The sequence below is a fragment of the Lepidochelys kempii genome, chromosome 8 (genome assembly GCF_965140265.1).
Source record: "Lepidochelys kempii isolate rLepKem1 chromosome 8, rLepKem1.hap2, whole genome shotgun sequence".
In the NCBI taxonomy this organism is placed as follows: Eukaryota; Metazoa; Chordata; order Testudines; family Cheloniidae; genus Lepidochelys; species Lepidochelys kempii.
The window spans coordinates 3,938,300-3,957,105 of record NC_133263.1 but is presented as its reverse complement, the minus strand read 5'-3'; the positions used below and the strand labels follow the sequence as shown (position 1 = coordinate 3,957,105).

General features: G+C 43.2%; 1 protein-coding gene across 5 annotated transcripts in view; it reads left to right on the top strand.

The window, feature by feature from the left end:
• The window catches only part of SGCD (sarcoglycan delta), a 611,494-nt gene that overhangs the window by 221,862 nt on the left and 370,826 nt on the right, over positions 1 to 18,806 (top strand). The window contains exon 1 of one of the 5 annotated variants that reach the window (XM_073355245.1): positions 18,718 to 18,781. The exons of the other annotated variants lie outside the window; for them this stretch is intronic. The gene's annotated coding sequence lies outside the window, so the exon portion shown is untranslated. Of the gene's footprint in view, positions 1 to 18,717; positions 18,782 to 18,806 lie in introns of those variants that run through there. 5 annotated transcript variants of the gene reach the window in all.

Below are 18,806 nucleotides of genomic sequence, written 5' to 3'. Positions count from 1 at the left end.
TTGTAGGTCAGACTTTCCAAATCTCAGATCATTTTTGTTGCTTTTTTCAACACTTCCCAATTTTTCAACGTTATTTTAAAGATACGGACACTGGAACTGAACGCAGTATTTCCAGTGGTGATCTCTAGTGCTATACACAGTGGTAATATTACACGCTCACTCCCATTTGATAGTCCCCCATTTGGACATCCAAGAATCACGTTAGCCTTTTTTGTTATAGCATTACACTGGCAGCTCATGTTCATTTAGTTATCTACATAACCAGGGTTGGCAGGCGGGTATCTCCTGCCGATGTAACGCTGGTGTGGGCAATGCTTAGGTCGCTGTAACTCACGTAGCTTAGGGGTATATGTCTTTTTCACACCCCTGAACGATGTACATTAGATTGACTTAAGCGGTAGTGTAGACATGCCCTAAGTTTCTATTTCTTATGGCTGCAGAGAGCCTCAAAGATGTGAATTAATGTTTTTCTGAACTTGCAGAGTTCCTGAAACAGTGATTTTGGGAGCTGTGAACTGACTGAGTCATCTGTCTTAGGGGCCCCTGACTTCTGTGGCTGTGTGGCCATGGAATCAAGCATTTTTCCATGACACCAAAGAATTCTGCCTTGTGCTCCAGAATTAATTATTATGCTACTGATAGACATCCAGCATTTTGTTTTCTGTTGCCTGACCCTTCTGGGACCCACCTGCAGCTGCGCCTTGCTCTGCACCTTTCCCTACTTGGGGGAATTAATTGGATTACATTGCCTGCTGCCTTTATCATTCCTTACAAGCAGGCAGGTGGAGGGGTCAACAAGCCAGAACTAGGGTCCAGTTTGCAGGACCCAGAAGCCCAGGCTGTGTTGCTAGGTTGCTTAGAGAGTACAGTAGCAGATGAAGGCTGGGGTTTTTAGAAGGTGAACTGCGGAAGTGTACTACAAGATTCCTTCTTTCCTGGAGCTCACAGGGCAGGAAAGGAGGTTTGAAGTCAGACCACACAGGCAACATCATAACTGCTAAACGTTTTACACTTGCGGGGAAATGGAGGTGCTGGTCTCTCCTGTCTCATTTCATTCAAAAAATGCCTAGAAGCAAACCAGTAACACTGAAGAGCATTATCATTGTTCTCAGGTTAAAATGACGTGTGGAACATCATATGAGGTCAGAGCGCTTGCACTATATGTTGTTGTCTCCGGAGGGCTGGCGAGTCTGCATGCCGAAGTATAAGTTACTGAGATGCCTGCCGAGTCAGGTCTTATAGGGACTGTTAAATCCTGAGACCGGTTTCTAGCACAGTAAGGGGAGCATAAGTCCCTTGCCACCACAGTAAACCTAGGTGTCACTAGGCCAGCCAGCACTGAGGACGGTGAGCTACAGAGGTCGAGGGTGGTGCGTATGCTCCGTTGGGAGTAGGTTCACAGCTGCCCAGATGTGTCTCTGTGAAACAGGGACTTCATGCAAATGAGCCCCTCACCCCTCTGAGCAGTCTTCTGTGGAGCCCCAAGGCTTCAGCGCCAAATCCCAGGCAGAAAGGACCAGAGACTATTTGTTGTATTAGGGCAGAGGGATGCCTGGTGTGTCCCCTTAATGGACCGGTGGGACTAGGAATTCCAAAGGGGGTGGGACTGGCGTCATGGCCCCATCCACTTCTGCCCAATCCTGTAGAGTAGAACCAGTGTCAGAAGGGCACATACTGTAACTTATTAAAAATGTGCTTCCCCTGCCTTTTCCCCACACCTCTGCTCTCCAATGTCCCACTGGCCGGTGCCCCTGCCATATGCTGTGGCTTCTTATTTGCACAGCAGGAGCGCCCAGAGGCACCCTTTCCGAGCCCCAGTGCGCTGGGTGCTCTCCCTGCACACAGCAAGAGACGGCTCCTACCCCAGCGAACTTTGAATCTGATTCAAAAGAAGATGTAACAGGGTGTGGGAAATGGAAGAAATGGGGAATGGCGGGGTAGGGTAACAGTGGTAAGAACCCCTGGTTACCTAGGCTGGCTATGGGCACAGTTAGTAGGTTCTGAATCATTCAAAGGTTTTGTTGAATATTTTTTTATACTATAAGATTAGAAATAGAATAATAATACATCACAATGGAGCCCTTCCCATAGAACATAGTCTGGGCTTATTCATTCTTGCTTTGACATAGCTTAAAAGCTGCAGCGATCAGCCGTTCGCTGTCTTAAGTGTGAAACCATTCTAGCCTGGCCTGTCTTTCCTGTGTCCTGCCTTAGGATAAGGGACAAAGCTCCTGCTAATCAGTACATTAATCTGGATCTGTGCAAATTAATATGCCGTTACTCATCAGCCTTCTGCATAAACCTTCCTTTATATTTCAGAAGATGAATGCAAAATGGCTATTTTATTGTCTATGGATTTTGGAGCCATTCAGAGACCTCTAATGTTCATTTGGAGTCTCTCTCACGTTTCTAATAGACAGCCGCACACAGAGTTAATTAATAGGTTATGGGAGGAAATCACTGATGGGCATAGACTGAGGATCTTCAGATAAAAAACTGCTCATTTCCTATTAGTTTAAAGAACAGTCTTTGCTCGAGCCTGAACGACCACGGTGACGCTTGACCAGATTACTGTGGGGTTTGGAATGAACCAAACCAAGGGTTTCAGGATGAAGCGAGTCCAATTGACTTTAACCTTCTTTGCATATATTTATCTTCAGAAATTATTTTAATGACACCCTGTTGGTAATTGATCTAAATATTACGGTGTTTAATTTTTGTGAGGGAATGGATACAACCACTGGTGCTATTAGCCTGCCTTTTTTCTTGGGAGTTCTGTTCCCCCCGGCACCCCTGCCCCCCAGCAACCCTCGACCAGTCAGTTTACTCTTGTCCCTATGTCGGTTGACTGTTTTCTTCAATCATTTGGGAAAATAATGCTCCACGTTAAATGCATTCCTTTAGATTCAGGCCTTTCTAACTTGCAGCGTATCAGGTAATGACAGTCCATTGGCTCAGGTCTGAGTAAGAAGGAAGAGTGTCGCCTATGTATTTACAAACACCAATTTTTGTGTCACCTAAAGTGGGCTTTCCTATGGTGTCTCCACCCAAATACTAATCTTACCCGATTGCTTAATACATAGGATCTGAAAAGATCACACTTGTATGTTTTATGGCTGTAGGTTTTAATGGAAGAATTAACATTTGAATCCTCCTGTTGGAAGAATACTTTTGCTTTCTTGACACCCCTTCCTCCTGCCCCACCCTCTTGTCCTTTTCTCCTTCCTTTTCTGGGGGTGGGATCTGGGGGTCTCCTATCATCTTCCTTTCCATGGGCTTTTTTCCCTTGATGCAAGTGTTGAGCTATGTTAATGGTGGGGACTTTTCTCAGCCCATAATCTCTCTCCAGGTTGGAGGTTTAAGATGACTTTGACTCTTAGCACTTCCTACAACAGCCTCATAATATAAAAATAAACTGAAATATAAACTGTCATAGGGTAGGCAGCTAACTAAAGCTTGAGCAGCTAAAAGGACTGGAACTGAGATGCAAATTTCTCATTGTGTACAGGTTTTGTTCATTTAAAGCTGACTTGTCTCTTGAGAGGCTGGCTTTCTAAAAGAATTGTTATATTGGAGAGAAGTTTCCTATATCATAACAGTGCTATAGACACATGTTGTGAAACCAGCTGCCATGAAATTGAATTACAGGTGTTGTATTCTTCCCTGCTTAAATTGCTCTATTATGTTATGGGCCTTTTTGTGTTGTTTTGAACAAATAACTGCAATTTGCTTGGATCCTAAGAGATGATGGTATAAGTAGGCCGGGGTTGTTTAAGGCTTCCATAATGATGGAAAATTACCCTTATCTGTCAAAAGTGAGGCTTCTCTTTCCATCCACTACACATGAAGTTGGACAGGGAAAACATTTTCAAGCCTTTATTTTTTTTAGTTTAAACACCTGTGCAAGTTTTCTGAATACTCGTAACATTGTAGCCATTCAGATTTATTTATGACATTAGTGAATGCATCAAATAATGACTTTGGAGGTAGTCACATGCATAAATGGACCATTTACTTTGTTACTTTTAATTTACTGAAGGAGATTTAGAGGCCACAAACAGAATTCACAAGCAAATTTACAAGAGGCAAAGCTTAGAAGGATGTCCTTAAGGAGGACTTAAACTATTGTAAGGAGATTTTGCAAGTTATATTAATTGTTTTAGAACAAAATTTCAAACCATGGAGGCTAACAGTTGGACTCCTAAGTTCTTATCGAGGTACCCCAAAAAGAGGCCTCATTTCCAGAGGTGCTGAGTATCCACAGCTTGGACTGGATACCTCCCTCAGTGCACCCGTTTTGGGGGCAGTGTATTCCTCTGTAAGACTGCAGTTTGCAAACATTTTGGGCTGTTCCCACCCCACCACCACCACACAGACACACACCGATCCAAATGGATTTTTTGCTACTGAGGGCTCTGAAATACAGCAGAAGTTGTCAGCATATCCTAGGGCAGCCTTACATGTCTCCAGTCACAATCCTTTTACCCAAAGGCCACTGTTGTGAGCAATCACCCAGCTCAGCTCAGCTCCCAAAGAGACATCAATGGAATGTCCCAAATGGATCAGTGCAGACATTTCAAGGCCAGGAAAACACTTTGGTTTAGTGATATGATTTGATGAATCATCTTTATTTATATGTGTATGCGTCTGTCATCTATTAAACTAATGTTCATACAAGAGCTAGCTTTTTCAAATTATCGATCTATCGCCCACAGTGGTAGCTGTGGGTGAACTGTGATTTGTTAACGGCAACCACTGTAAAATGTGTGCATCCTTTTGGTCTGATAGGCATTTCATTGCTAGTTTCATCTTTACTCCATCAGTCTTTGTTTCGGCTGTGCATTGTAACATTCGCGGCTGATGCTGATGTTGGAATAACATGTGCTGTCTGTATTGCTTGTTTCTCAATTCAGCAAGAGTCTTTCAACCCCAAAAGATGGTTGTTGATATTCCTACTCTGTGATAGGCTTCCTGACTGTGAAAGATTAGCTCATGTTTGGTGCTCTAGGATGGGGTTTTCAAAGGAACCTAGGCGAGTTAGGCAACCAACTTCCATTGCCAGTCTGTGTAATTTGAGCATCTCTAATCCCTTCGAAAATTCCATCCATAATGTACTGTTAAGACGGTGCTAGTGTACAAATCTCACAGCTTTCTCTGCTTTTCATAGTGTCTCGTTGTTTCTCTTCATCCTTTGAGGAATCTGAGCTGGCCCTCTTGATTTCTGAATTCCTTAGAAATACCAAAGGAAGATAATTTGATGGATGAACCAATGAAGTGTAGTTGAATTTTCCAAACTCTACATGCTGAAGAACTTGAGAGATGCTGCTGCTATGTATTTTCTGCTCATTGCCACTAGGTTTTCACCAGTTTGCTTTAAAGCTTCATTTGTGGAAATCCTAGTGGATCTTCTTGAGTAACCTTAGTTTGCCTATTTTCCAGTAGCAATTAGGATCCGCATGCATGATTGTTTCATATTTGTGTCTGAGCTTTTGCTTATGGGTGTTTTGGGTTAGCAATGGTTATGTTTATGGGTTTTTTCTCTCTCCAGTTTTGAAGTGTGAGTTTTCACCACACATAGTTGGCCAATTAGTGCGTCAAACTTCTGCTCTGTCTGCTTCAATCAGCTGTGGCAACCAGGTCCCCCTTTACTTTGAAGACAAAGTTTCTATTTCATGGCAGCCTTTAAAAAGTATTTGCATTACTAAGTGTATTACAGAGGAAAAGGGACAGGCTTTGAAAGCATATTTTGAATGCAGATTTTCGTAGGTACTGCTGTTTTGCCCGTTGTTGATATGTTTGCCAAGCTCTTTTATTCCTCATTTAGAGTGGTGTGAAAAGCTGGACGAGACTTTCAAAGGTCCCCTTGAAAATTGAATGTATTAAGTAAAACAGAAAAATACTGCGGGAAGGCATTTATAATATTGCTATATTTTTGTGTGAACTTGGTTTTAAGGGAAACTGTAGCTACAGTAATTACTATTGAGTTGCTGTAAATAAGCCCTGCTACTACCAACAGAACTGAGGAAGAAAACAAGTGGGTAGGTTTGGTGGCCCAGTGGCAGTACATGATCCTAGTGAGCAACAAGTGAACCTGAGTATGATGGTCCCTGTTTGTGCAAACTACAAAACCTTGATGGAATTTAGGTCTGCTCAGCCAGCTCCACTTGGGACAACCCCAGTAGCAGTTCAGGACAATGATTCACTGGCAAAAACAAGTGGAGCAACCTGTTACCGTTCCTGTACACATTATGCCTGGCTCAAGCCTCTCCTGCAAGCTGAACCCTGGGTGGCACATGCTAGCTGGTGTTACTCTTTCCAGATTCTCAGATGAGAGAGACAGACAGACAGACACACGCACACACACACACACACACACACACACAGAGGAATTGATCCCCATGTTGTGTGTTTAGTGTATTCTTCCCAGAGATCACTGGTACCCTGTGTTGAGACAGACTCGTGTGCTATTTCACAGGTTTCTCGCTGTCTCATCCCCTTCCTTCATGTGCTCAGTGATCTCCTGACCTTTTCTCACAAGTGATGGGCTCAGCATATGCTCCAGCCATTGGTTATGACCACGTTTGTGCATAGAGAAGCGTATCTCCTCTATCAGCCATGGCACAGGGCATGATTCTGTCACCCTGAAGTTAAGGAACTACCTTACCGGTCAGTAGTTGCATTGATCCCACTCCTGGAGCAAAGTACTACTCAGTGTGAATAAGGGTGGGATTGGGGCCAAAGAATTTAAGGATAACTAAGGGTTAGATCGTGCCTGTGAGGCACAGCCCTGCATTGGAGGGAGTGCAGCAGTGCTCCAGCCCGGAGGAGAGCCAGGCGGTGCTCGCCCTCTGGGAAGCAAAATTCCACACAGATCTTCCTCATGCACACGTGGTATCGTGCTGCTACACGCTTTATGGGGTGCCACTTACGCGCCCATTATAGGCAGGCTGGTGTAAAGGTCAGGTCATAGTCTTCTCCTGTCATTCCACAGTGCATGAACAAAGGGAACAAGCACGTAGAAGCCCTTCCCTTTCCCAGAGTGAATCTAGAGTGAATCTGGCCCAAACAGTGGCTAGTTGTGTGTTTGTACAATCCCAGCCATGGTGGGATTTTTGGGTGCCAGGGCAATGTATGGATAATAGGGCTATATTCTGTCGTCTTTGCTCCTGAAGAGTAGGGACTTACTCTGCAAGTAGGCCTATTGAAATCAATGGGATGGCTTGCGGGGAAAGTCGCTTCTCAGCTGGAATAAGGGTGGCAGAAATGAGCCCATAATAAATAAATGCAAAACCTAAATAGGGGTCTGAAGGGAAGGCCAAACCAAACCAGGCAGCGGTTAGAAAGACTCTGCTTGAGCTCACATTCTGGAAATGACAGATCTCGCATTCACATGGATGTGGCTGTTCAAAATCAATACACTAAAAAAAAGGAAAAAATATCACTCCTGGAATATCCCTGGAAAGTGTTTGTGTGTGTCAGTGTGCTGGAGAGGCTGTCCAAGGTTAGTTTATCCAAATGAAAATGTTGCCATTGTAATACTCTCAAGGTCACTGTCAGTTTGGGTTATTTGACGGATAAATTCCGGTCGTGCAAGTTAGACCTTCCCTGAGGCTAGACTAGCAAAGGAATCTGACTTCTGAAAATCTGGTCTGTTTACTCTGAAATCTGTTTCTGGACAGATTGTGCGATGTTCACCCTTTTACGTTTTTTCCCCTACCTCAGCTGCATAGGTCAGAGATTGAGTGGTAGCTCAGATTTTCAAGTTTAGCAGAGAAAAATCAAAGCTTTTCTAAGCATGTCTATTTTTGGAGATGTGTTTTCTATATAGGCTCCATGGAAGGCACTTTAGTTCAGGCTAGGGGAAGGGAGGCAGAAAAGTGAATAGGGCTGAGGATTTAAAAAGAGTTTGCTTTTGAATCTGCTTTGTTTTTATACTCACTCCCTCAGCATTCAGGACTGGGTGGAGAAGGCATACATAGGAGCAGAGGAGACATATAACTTGGTCATTTTAAAATTTTTTTGATGCTAACAGTATTTTTGCTATTTAGAGTGTCATTAGAATTGCATGTAATCATGGTCGGGATTCAAATCACAATGCAACTGAAATGGTAAGTACAATTGGAGCTGCAAAGCAGAAAGCCAAATCCTAGCTGGTGTCATGTGGATATTCTGGAAATGGGAATTTTTAACCAGTAGCAATGGAAGGGGAGTAAATACGGAGCTACCACTTCCCAGACATTTGCAAGCATTCAGAGTGTATCTAGATACAACACTGCAGCTCTTCCCAAATCCCTGAGAAGAGGACAATAACCTTTCAGTAGTTAAAGACTCCCCATCATCTGCCTCCTATGCATGTGCTGTTCTTGCCCTGGGGCTCTCTGGGGTGGAGATTAACACTGGCGTTTAAGTGGGGAACACGAACCATTTCCCACCAAATTGTACTACTGCACAAGGCCACAGAGTCGTTCTCACTTGGGACTGAAGCCAATATTCAGAACTGGAAGTGGAGTCCTGGCCCTGCTGAAGTGAATGGCAAAAAGTCCCACTGACATCAGTGGGGACAGGTCTCTGGGACACGAATGGACCTACACGCTGACCTCCTGGGCCACTTAACAGCTTGATGCAACTGGGATGCTTCTGAGATGTTCTCCCTAGGCTGCGACTATATCAATAGTTAATTATCCGTCTTAACACACCGGAGCAATGTCAGTTTGGGAATTTAACTTTTTTTCTTTGGGGAAAGGACAAAATATTTCACACTGAACTCAGGATGATGAGATTTCCTAGACAGGGAGTGCCGAGTAAGAACGAGGGGGGAGGGGGCGGGTGGAATCTTTTTGTTCCATGCTGCCAATCTAATATGGAACATGCTAATGCGATATGAAGTACAAGTGATAGGCCAAGTGCAATTCACTGATAACCACCCCAGAATTCTCATTCCATCATCAACTTTTATATTATCATAGATATGACACTATTTGAAAGTCACTAGCTGCATTTTATTTTGCATAACTAAATCACTTGCGCTTCAAATGAACTAGCCTAGATTAATTCTGATGTGGGTTTTTTTCATAGTTCCCATAAACAGCAGACCCTGATGCTGAATTACAGCTTGGGGTCGCCTTTTTTTTTTTTAAACAATTCAGGAATGGCTGTGCGAGGAGACATGAGACAAATGGGTGTCTTGGCAAAAGCTGCCGAGGAATTGGGATTTTAAAAACTAGGTCTCCAGAAGTCAAATCAGGATGTCTGGTCACCTTGGAAAAGTGATTGGACTTCCAGATTTAAATTTAATGCATTTTTATGCTCGAATGTTGAGTTGATATCTTTGGGGTTGTCAGTCTGAATAACTGTGAAAGAAGGCTGTCTGTTTACCTGCAGCTCGGGATACAGCCCCAGTGGCCAAAGTCTGTGCTGGGAATGGCTGTGGGCGTTGGGGGTTGGGAAGAATTCTTCATCGCAGGCTGCAGAGCAGCAGCCTAGCTACTCCATGGCTGCAGTTGCAGCTTTAGCCCCTGCAGTGGCTGCCCTTCCCTTCCTGAGCACTGGATCTGAGCAATCATAGATCCATTGGCCCTGCTCCTCTCCTCCCCTGGCCCGTTCCCTAGCAATCCTGAATGCCAGTTGTTCCCACAGAAGGGAGCCCTGCAGCACATGGAGGCAGTGTGGCCTAATGGATAGGGCACAGGACTGGACATTGGGAGATCTGGATTCCAATCCCAGGAATGAGATAAAACTAAATTTTTTCAGCATATTCATACAGTTTATATGCCAGATTCTCAGCCAGTATAAATCAGTCTAGCTCTTTTGAAGCCAATAAAGCTGTGCTCATGTACACCAGCTGAGGATCTGTTCTTGCGACCCAGTTATCGTTGCAATATCCAGGGTATATTAGTGTGGTTATTAAGTAAATATTTACCTTGTGATCGTACCCAAAGCCTGCTGGATGCTGTGCAAACATAGAAGAGGAATGTTCTCTGTCCTAAAGGGCTTGTAGTGTAAAATATACTCTCTCCATGCCATGTGCGAGCTATATATATTAATCTGGAATGCTCTCCATGCTGGGCCTGATGACCTGGTCCAAAGGGGTTTGGAACCCACATTCTTTTTGCATTAAAAAACGATCCAGCATTTTTAGTTCAGATGCAGTCGTGGAAAAGCATGAATATGGTCAAGATGTACCATGCTTGATGCCAGGAGAGGTCTGCATTGGGTAGACCCTCCCAATTTAATTGGTCATCTGGGATACTGGTGTAAGGAGTGCCTTGCTACAGTAGTGTTCCAAACAGTATGCATACCTGCACAGATCTGCTGCTCATGTAGCCCTTTCTGAGACTGACAGTTATTTCCTATAAAAGAGTTGTTTCTCTTTCACTGCAGGCCCTTTTTCTCAGGGTCAAAAGGAGTTTTAAAAATGTCTGCCTGCCCCACAGAACATAGTTCTGTACAGCAAAGGGTAATTGCCTTTGGGTAGTATGTAGGGGGAAGTTCTGCTTCCAATTTTGTTGCAAACTACTTTAAATGGTGGAGATCAGCTGCTGCATGAAGATTGGGGTGGGGTGGGAGTGGGGGGCTGCCCTGATGGAAGATGTTCCCCTCAGCCACTCCAGAAAGGCTTGACCTGTCCTTACGTGGTTCCTCCCATGAACAAATATTGACCAAAGAAGGGGAAGCATTCTCCATGACTGTTAAATGGGGAGAGCGTGGGGATTTGCAGGCAGCTGCATGCTGAAGGAGGGTTTGATTCTGTAAGGTGCTGAGAAACTGGGAGTTGAGGGTCCTCAGTGCCTTGCAGGATAAGGTCCCCGAAGTTCTGCAGTGAATAGTTCTTGAAGTTGAAAAGTCCCTTTGACTGCTCTAATCTCCAGTGAGTCGAGAAGGAAGGGAGAATCTGGTGAGCTAGGACTCCTTTTATCCACTGAGGCTGTCTGCTTACAGGCTGGTCAGTTCGTCTCCTAGCCTGGAAGGACTACCACTGCCGGGGACTCAAAGAGCCCTGAGCTGCTCAGAGAGTACTACGTAGGGAGTACCCAAGGCCAAGCAACAGTATGAATGTTAAAAAAAAGAATACGGAGTCAGCCGTGAATATTGTACTTCAGAGACTTTTCCTTTCACCCTTTAAATGTATGGGGTCAATGCCAATCCTCCGCACCCCGTTGCTATCACTGCAGCTTAGGTGGATGTGATGGGTCATTTTTTGTGTCCTCGTTTTGCTGTCCACCAGTCAACATGGTACTACGAACGTTCCCTGGCTCACTTTCTTTCTTTTCCCCCCCTTCCCTTCAAAAACTGCTTATCTTTCACTTCTGCCATTCTCCCTGTGGGGTTCCTGGGTAGGTCACAAAGGCTGCACCACTTCAAACTGCTAGGCTTAAGGCAGACAGGAAGGACGATCCCAGGGGTCAGGGTGGGCCGGGATGCGAGAAAGCTAGGTTCAGTCCCTGCTTTACCACAGAGCTCCTGGGTGACCTTGGGCAAATCATTTAGTCTCTGTGCCTCAGTTCCTCATCTGTACAATGGGGTGTTGTGAGGATAAATACATTAAAGCCTGGGAGGCGCTCAGATAGTATAGTAATGTGGGCTGTATAAATACCTCTCTAGATAAATAGGCATGACAGTTTCTTTTCATTTGGTGATTTAAAAAATGAATCCCCTCTTTATAAGGGAGGTAAAGAAACTCACAGATCTTCCCTGGCCTAGAATTGTGAATGCTCAGTCAAGCAGAGGTGTAGCTTCAGAGCTGATTTCTCTTTCTGCAGAGAGTAATGTTCTGTGTAGATAAAACGTGTTGGTTGTGATGCTGATGTGTCTTTAGAATTTAAAATATAATGAACGAAATCCTCAGCTGGTGTAAATAAGTATAGTTCCATTGATGTGAGTGGAGCTATGCTGATTTACCCCAGCTAAGGATATGGCCCATCAGACCTGAGTTTGCTTCTGGCCTTGGGGGTATGTAAGCCTTTTCCCTTTTGGTGATTTCTCCGTAGAGAGTAAATATTAAAACTGACTGATGTCTCCAGGGCTATCTAAGTAGGTAGGTCTTCAAGGTTCAGGTGTCTAAGCACAGTCCAAGACACAGAGCTCCATAGCTCAGAGAGAGAAGGTGTCTGTGCTTCCTTTCTCAAAGTTAGGAGCCCTGGAGGCCAAGTGGTAAAGTGACACTGCATCCATAGCGCACCCAAAGACCCTGCACTGGTGCTGAATTAATCCTCAGCCTGCTACACCATCAAACAAATCACCCTATTCCTTTGTAGGTCACGGAAAAACGTTTTAATTTTCCATGTTCAAAATCATCATAGCAGCTGGTTAAGAGAAAAGTCTGTTCTACAAGAAAAAAAAAACAATAGGTGACGAGTGCTCAGAGCATCTGTTGTTTGTTTGCATTTGAATCTCGCTTCATTAATTTCATCGTTTTTCTACAATAGTATTTTATTTTGTTACAACAGAAGTACGAACCACATTAACACGCACATAATTGTATTTCCTAAAGATACAGCCAACCTAACAGATCTGTATAATTCCTGTTAAATTGCCTTGAGAGTTCTACGTATTACCTATACAGATTTATTTCTGTTAATAAAAATTTTGTAAACAAAGAATTTATATAATTTTTAGGCCCATTTTCTTTTCATCCCATCATGAAGGATCTTTGGGCTAATGTAGAACCGTTTAAAAAGTAATTGTTCAAGCTTTGTGTAAAAAAAAAAAAGGTAGGGCTTTCATGCTCATCTTTTTGAAGTTGTATTCTTTTCCCCGCTTCTTGTTCCTGTATTGTCTTTAGAGAGGTTCGGTGGCATAGCATGGCCATGTGCATATGCACGCTTTGAGTTAATCTGGTGCAAACCCCTGTGTGGACACTGTTGTATCAGTGTAAGAGTGATTTATTCGGTTTATCTTAAACCTATTCTGAATTGACTTAAGCTAAAGCAGAGTAAGTCTGGTTTAAATCAGATTGAGAGTATCCACACAGCCTTTGGCATCGGTTTAACTAACTTGATTGAGAATTGCCATGTAAACTGGTGCAACTCTGTGTGTAGACAATCGTCGTATCTTCTGCCCCTTAAATCCCACTCCTTCGTTGATATTTGCTAGCATGTACCTGTACAAAGTGGCACTGATGTCAGGTTTTCTATAGCATCTGTCAAAGCATTGCACGTCACAGTAGTAAAGATTGTGAACCACAGTCCATCAGAAAAAATGTTGCAAGGGGGTTTGTACATGGAAACTCTTTTTTCCTCTCCAGTTTAACTCGAAACCTTTTACCTTGCACTTCAGCTTACAAGGTGTTCTTTATTTTTGCTGCGAGGGGGAGATCCATGTACCATTGATGCACCTCTGGATTCCACAGCATAAAGTGAAAGGTCTGTATATAAATGCAGCTAATGAAATTGGGGACTGTGTGGCCTCCAGCCGTTTAAGGTAATGGCATGAGCAATCTCACTCCATTACATTTGAGTGGTAGCAGTTCATACGAAAGCGCTGGTTCCCCGAGGAGCCAAGGAACTCTGATTGAATCGTATTCACAAAATAGACAGAAAAGATAAGTGCGTTGCATGGCAGATAACAACCCTGATTCAACAGCGACTGCAGGTCATCTGAGTTTTTGGTTTGATTCCATAAATCTTTCCTTTTTTTCTTTCAGCACAGTCTCACGCACTAGCTCTTTGACAAAGGCATTGTCAGGAGACTCTTGTTACCAGAGGTGTTGTCTCAAGATACTCTCAATCCTCCCTGGCATCCATTGGAGTGCACTAGTGATGATATTGGCCCATGGGGTATTTTCCAGCAGAGTCCTTACGGTTTCATCCTTCTGAGATATTCATTGTTAGAGCTGAGCAAACGGCGAGTGGCAAACAGTTTATCTGGTGGAGTCTGCCCCGGAGTCATGTGTCTACGCACCATTCCTGGGGCTTAATCCTTGGCCCCTGCTCCAGTGCAAAACAGTCAGCAAACTGGCTTAACCAGCTAGCTGGGGATTCCCTTGGTGTGGTGGAATCCCTGGGTGGCTCCTACACCATTGCCATTCCAGCTCCTGATCTGGGATGCATGCTGGGCCATGGCCAGGAGGAAAGGAATGTGGCCTGAGTACCACCACTGTGCTTTGGAAATCTCTGTCCAGTGTACTGTCACCTGAGGCTGCTCTAAAGTCTGCTAGGAACCAGCACAGAAACAGCCTCGCAGTCGAGGAGCTGCAGATGGCTCCTCCATTGGGGTCTCTTCCCCTGCGCTCTGCGTATTGGGCACTGCTGAAAATCCAGAGCCTATGTGCAGGCCTGTGCCATAATGGCAGAGCCCTGTCATTTATTTCTGAAGGCTCATGGAAGTGAGATTCTCAGGTCTCTGCCAGTGAGCACGGATTAATCCAATAAATGCGATAATTTACTGGGTGAGGATCAGTGACAGAAAATGTAATTATTGCCCAGCCCAGGCTGTATATCAGAGAGACTGAGAGAAACACTCCTATTACATTTCAAACTGCGGGAAGATTTGGAAAGCAGTGTTACTTAATTTGTGTTTCTAGTGGGAGGTAGAACGTTTCTGCTGCTTTTCGCTATCGGTCTCCAAACGGGACAGCTGCACTTGCCTTTAACCAAGAGTGCATGTCGGGGTTTCATCTGAATGTCATGCTTTGTTTAGCAAGGGCACAACGACTGAAGTTGCAGCCAGTGTTTTCTCTGACCTGTGCACACTACTACAATCCCAAAGCTTGCTGCTTGGATCTCGCTTTGCCATTCACAGCTAGGCTGGGTGGGGTTTGCTATCATATTTATTTATTAATACTTTATACCTTTAAAAACCCAAGCTATAATCTGTCGCATTATGTGCACATGGGCTAGTCTAGGGCTTGGTCTACATTTGCATCTACACTGGGGTTATGTTGATGCAAGAGGGCTGTCACCCTCCTCTTTCTTCTCGCATTCCCTTCATTTGTTTATTACACCCACTTGTTGCCTCTTGTCCTAAACTGGGTCCGCACTGCGCCACCCTTATTCATGCTAGCAAAACTCTACTTTACAAGTTGTCCTGTTGATGTGGCACGCTGGCCACATGGCCCCTCCTGCTCCTGGTGCATCTTTCTGTTGGGGGCATCCCAGGAGGGTGGCACAAGGTTCCCAGTGCTAGCCCTATCTCACTCCTGGGGACCACAGCAGGGAGCAGAAACTGCTCCCTTATCTTCAGTTCTTGAGGAGCTTCTGCAGTGCAGCAAGGAGACAGGGATTCCTTCTTACCCATCTGGCTATGGCTCTTCCCCTCCCTATCAGCTAGGACAGAGGATTACAGAAAGGTGAGGATGCCTTTGGACTGTAGCATTTAACACTTACGTGTGTGATTGTAACCTCTGATTTCTGATGTGATTAGCCCAGTGGGAACCGATTTGGATTGGATTGGAGGTTCACTCTATAGGGAGTGAAACAACATTGAAATCCACTTAAGCAACTGAAGATGTTCACTCCATTCTACTTCACGATCACTCTAATGTTCGCTGTAAGAGAGTTCCAGCTATTCATTGTAAATTAATGTGATTTTTTTTTAACCTCCTGGGAGTGATTTTAAAATAAATTTTATAGGAGCCAGATTTTCAGAGGTGCTGAGCACAAGCAGCTCCACCTGCAATCACTCGGTGCTCCTGGAAATCAGACACATACATAATAGTTAGGTGCTCCATGATTGTGGAATTTGCAACTAAATCCACCCTTTGCCACAGAGCTGTGCTGCAGAATCTAAAGTGAGACTTAGAAACCAACCAACCAAGTTTGTACACCTTATGGTTGTGAAGAAAACCTTCTGCATTGGTGTACAGCGAGCCAGAAACAACAACTATAGGGGAGATGTGTCCTGCCCTTTTCGCTCAGTGAGATGTTAAATTGGAGACCTTAATTACAACCATTAATGTCAGCATTGTTGTCAATTTCACAGCTAAAATATCCAGCTAACATTTTAACCTGCAATACTAAATCACTTTTTTCCTGCCATAAACTTGAGTTTTCCCCTCCCAATTCCGCTGACCCATGCAGGCATTTTCGATACAAAATTTTACAACATTTTGAAAGTTAAAAATTTAGGACAGCATTAATTAGTGTAAATATCCCATTAGGCAACACAAGGATCAATTGACAGTATTGATTGTATTGTTTATTTTCATGTTCTGTAAGGGCTTCCACCAAAGCCTACTGAAAGCATCTGGAAAATCTCCCATTGATTTTAGCAGGCCTTCCATTTTTAAATTTATCTGAGCCTAGCACGACATTTCCACTCTGCTACACTAATGCACCATAGAATCCAGGCCCTTTGCTGCAGAATTAAGTCAAGCTTGCTGCAGAGTGCATGGGGTCTTGTATTTAAGTGTGCACACATGCTCTGCCAGTAATGAACCAGTACTCTTGATGTGGTGAAGTTCTGGGGACTAGAGGTAGCTTCATTGTAAGTAGAAAACAGGCTGGCTGGTGCATCATGATTTGTTATATATGACCCAAGTGGCGAATACGAGTACCCTTCTGATCTTGTGAGCTATATAAAATAGATTGTATCTGCATCCAGTGCCTAAGGTTTGCTCAGAACCATTAACGTTAGCTTTAAAAATGGTGAACCTGTTCAGTGATGGCTGAGGATACATCTACACAGGGATAAAAAGACCCACAGCATGGCTGTGGCTGGCCTGGGTTGGCTGACTCGGGCTGCAGGGCTAAAAATTGCTCTGTAGGCATTCAGAATTGGACTGGAGCCTGAGCCCTGGGACTCTCCATCGTTGCAGAGAGCCCCAGAACTCAGGCTCCAGCCTGAGCCCAAACACCTACATGGTGATTTTTCAGCTCCACAGCACAAGTCCTGCAAGCCCAATCCCAGTCCAGCCATGGCTTTCTTATCCCTGTGTAGATGTAATTTCTAAGGAGTTCTATGTGCCTTTGCCAGGTGTTAAAGTCTCTCTTTAAGACCAATAGAGCCCTTTGTAACCTTCCATAATGTGAGGGAGGCACTTGCAAGATGGATTAAAAATAATGATTTAAAAAAATAAATAAAAATCAGAATTGTCAATTTAAATTGGATTTTTTAAAATGTAAAAATTAAATACAGGTTTGTTTAAAAAAAAAAACCTATTTAAAAATAAAATTTAAAATCGACCACCTATGCTGAGGCCTAAATTTATTAAAATCTATTAACATCACTTTAATGTAATATGAAATTAATATTTAACAGTAGATATTGTAGTCAAGATGTAAAGAAAGTCAAACCACCAGGAACTGGTGGAAGGCACTGGCTAAGCACCTGGAACCAGTGTCTGGTGACGTGCTAAACCAGCTTTTGACAGCAGTAGCCTCTTCTGCAGATGCAGAGAGAATATTTTCTTCATATCCGTTTATTGAGCTTTTTCTGTTCAATGAGTACTTCCTTCAAAGCTAAGAAATGGATTGGGAGTTGAAAAAAAATAGGAAAGCTTGTTTTCCTCTTCCAGTCTATAAATAAAAACTAGACGTGAGAGCATGAGATCTACTAGTTCTAAAATCTTGAAGGACATGGTGACCAGAAACAATGGGTTCAGTTCCCTAACCTTTCTTTCTTTGTTTAATAAATCAATTAGTTTTAAACGTAAAACATTTTTGATAAACTTTGATAAACCTTTTTATATATCCAGCACACTTAGTTTTATTTAATTAAAAATGCTCGTTTTGTGCATTTCAATTGAATTTGAATTTCCATTTAAATAGAGCTTGATACAAATCACAAGCAAATATTAATCTAATTAAAAAGTTAAACTACATTATTTCTTAAATAAATGTGTATATATCTTCCTGGTTAGTAAAAAGAAGCACCAAATATAGTTAGTTGAAAATCAAAATGTTAACGTTTACCAACCAATGAGAATCAACATTTCTTCAGGAAAATAACTAAAAAGTACAAACGCAAAACAATATTCAATTATTTAAATCAAAGTTTCCTGCTTGCTGTTTTACATCATGATTAAATCAGTGATTTAAATCGGTCCACGCTGCGCCTGTGGGTAATTGGTTTGGACGTAGGGCGAAGGTATCAGAATAAGGGAAAGAAGACTAGTATCTTTTTTGCTATAAGCTGCCCATCTGGAACTTGCCTCACCATTGGCAGACTTAAGTTCCTTCCTTAAGGGAGCCTGATCTGTGTGACCTTTGGCAAGTAATGCCAATTGCATCATTACCTCTGATCAGTTAGTACCTGGATAAGAATCGTAAATACTATGGACCTAGACTCAGTGCATGACTGTGCATTTCAAATCCAGAGGTCATTTTGTACTTTCTCTCCGTAAAAAAGTGACAGTGCAATGGTTTTGCATTCTGGGGACTTAGTATGCACCTTACAGCGATGTAATACGTTCCAATTCTTGTGCGAAAAAAAAAGAAAAAGAAAAAAGAAAGTAAAATTGCTCTCACCAAAGAACTATAGTATTAAAATATAAATACATTTGACAAATGTGTACTTGCATGCATATCAAGACTGGACAGTGCTTGACCAGAATCATGAAGACTGACTAGAATCAAGACTCCCAATTAAGTAGAATGCTACAGAAATCAACTTTCCTGCTACCAGCCTGTATCAGGAAGAAACAGGACTTTTGCAAGACAAATAACAGGCCCCAAATGCTTATCTTGGAAAAACACATTGAACAAAATAAACTTGACTCCTTCTGCTGAACGTTTTGAGCTGACGAGAAAACTCAGTGAACTCTGCAGCAATGGGAAATAACGGGACAAACAGAAATAGACAAGGGAGCAGAGTTTGCTCAGGGTGCAAAATTGGAAGTGATGCTGTGAGTATTAGTGTTTCCACAATCT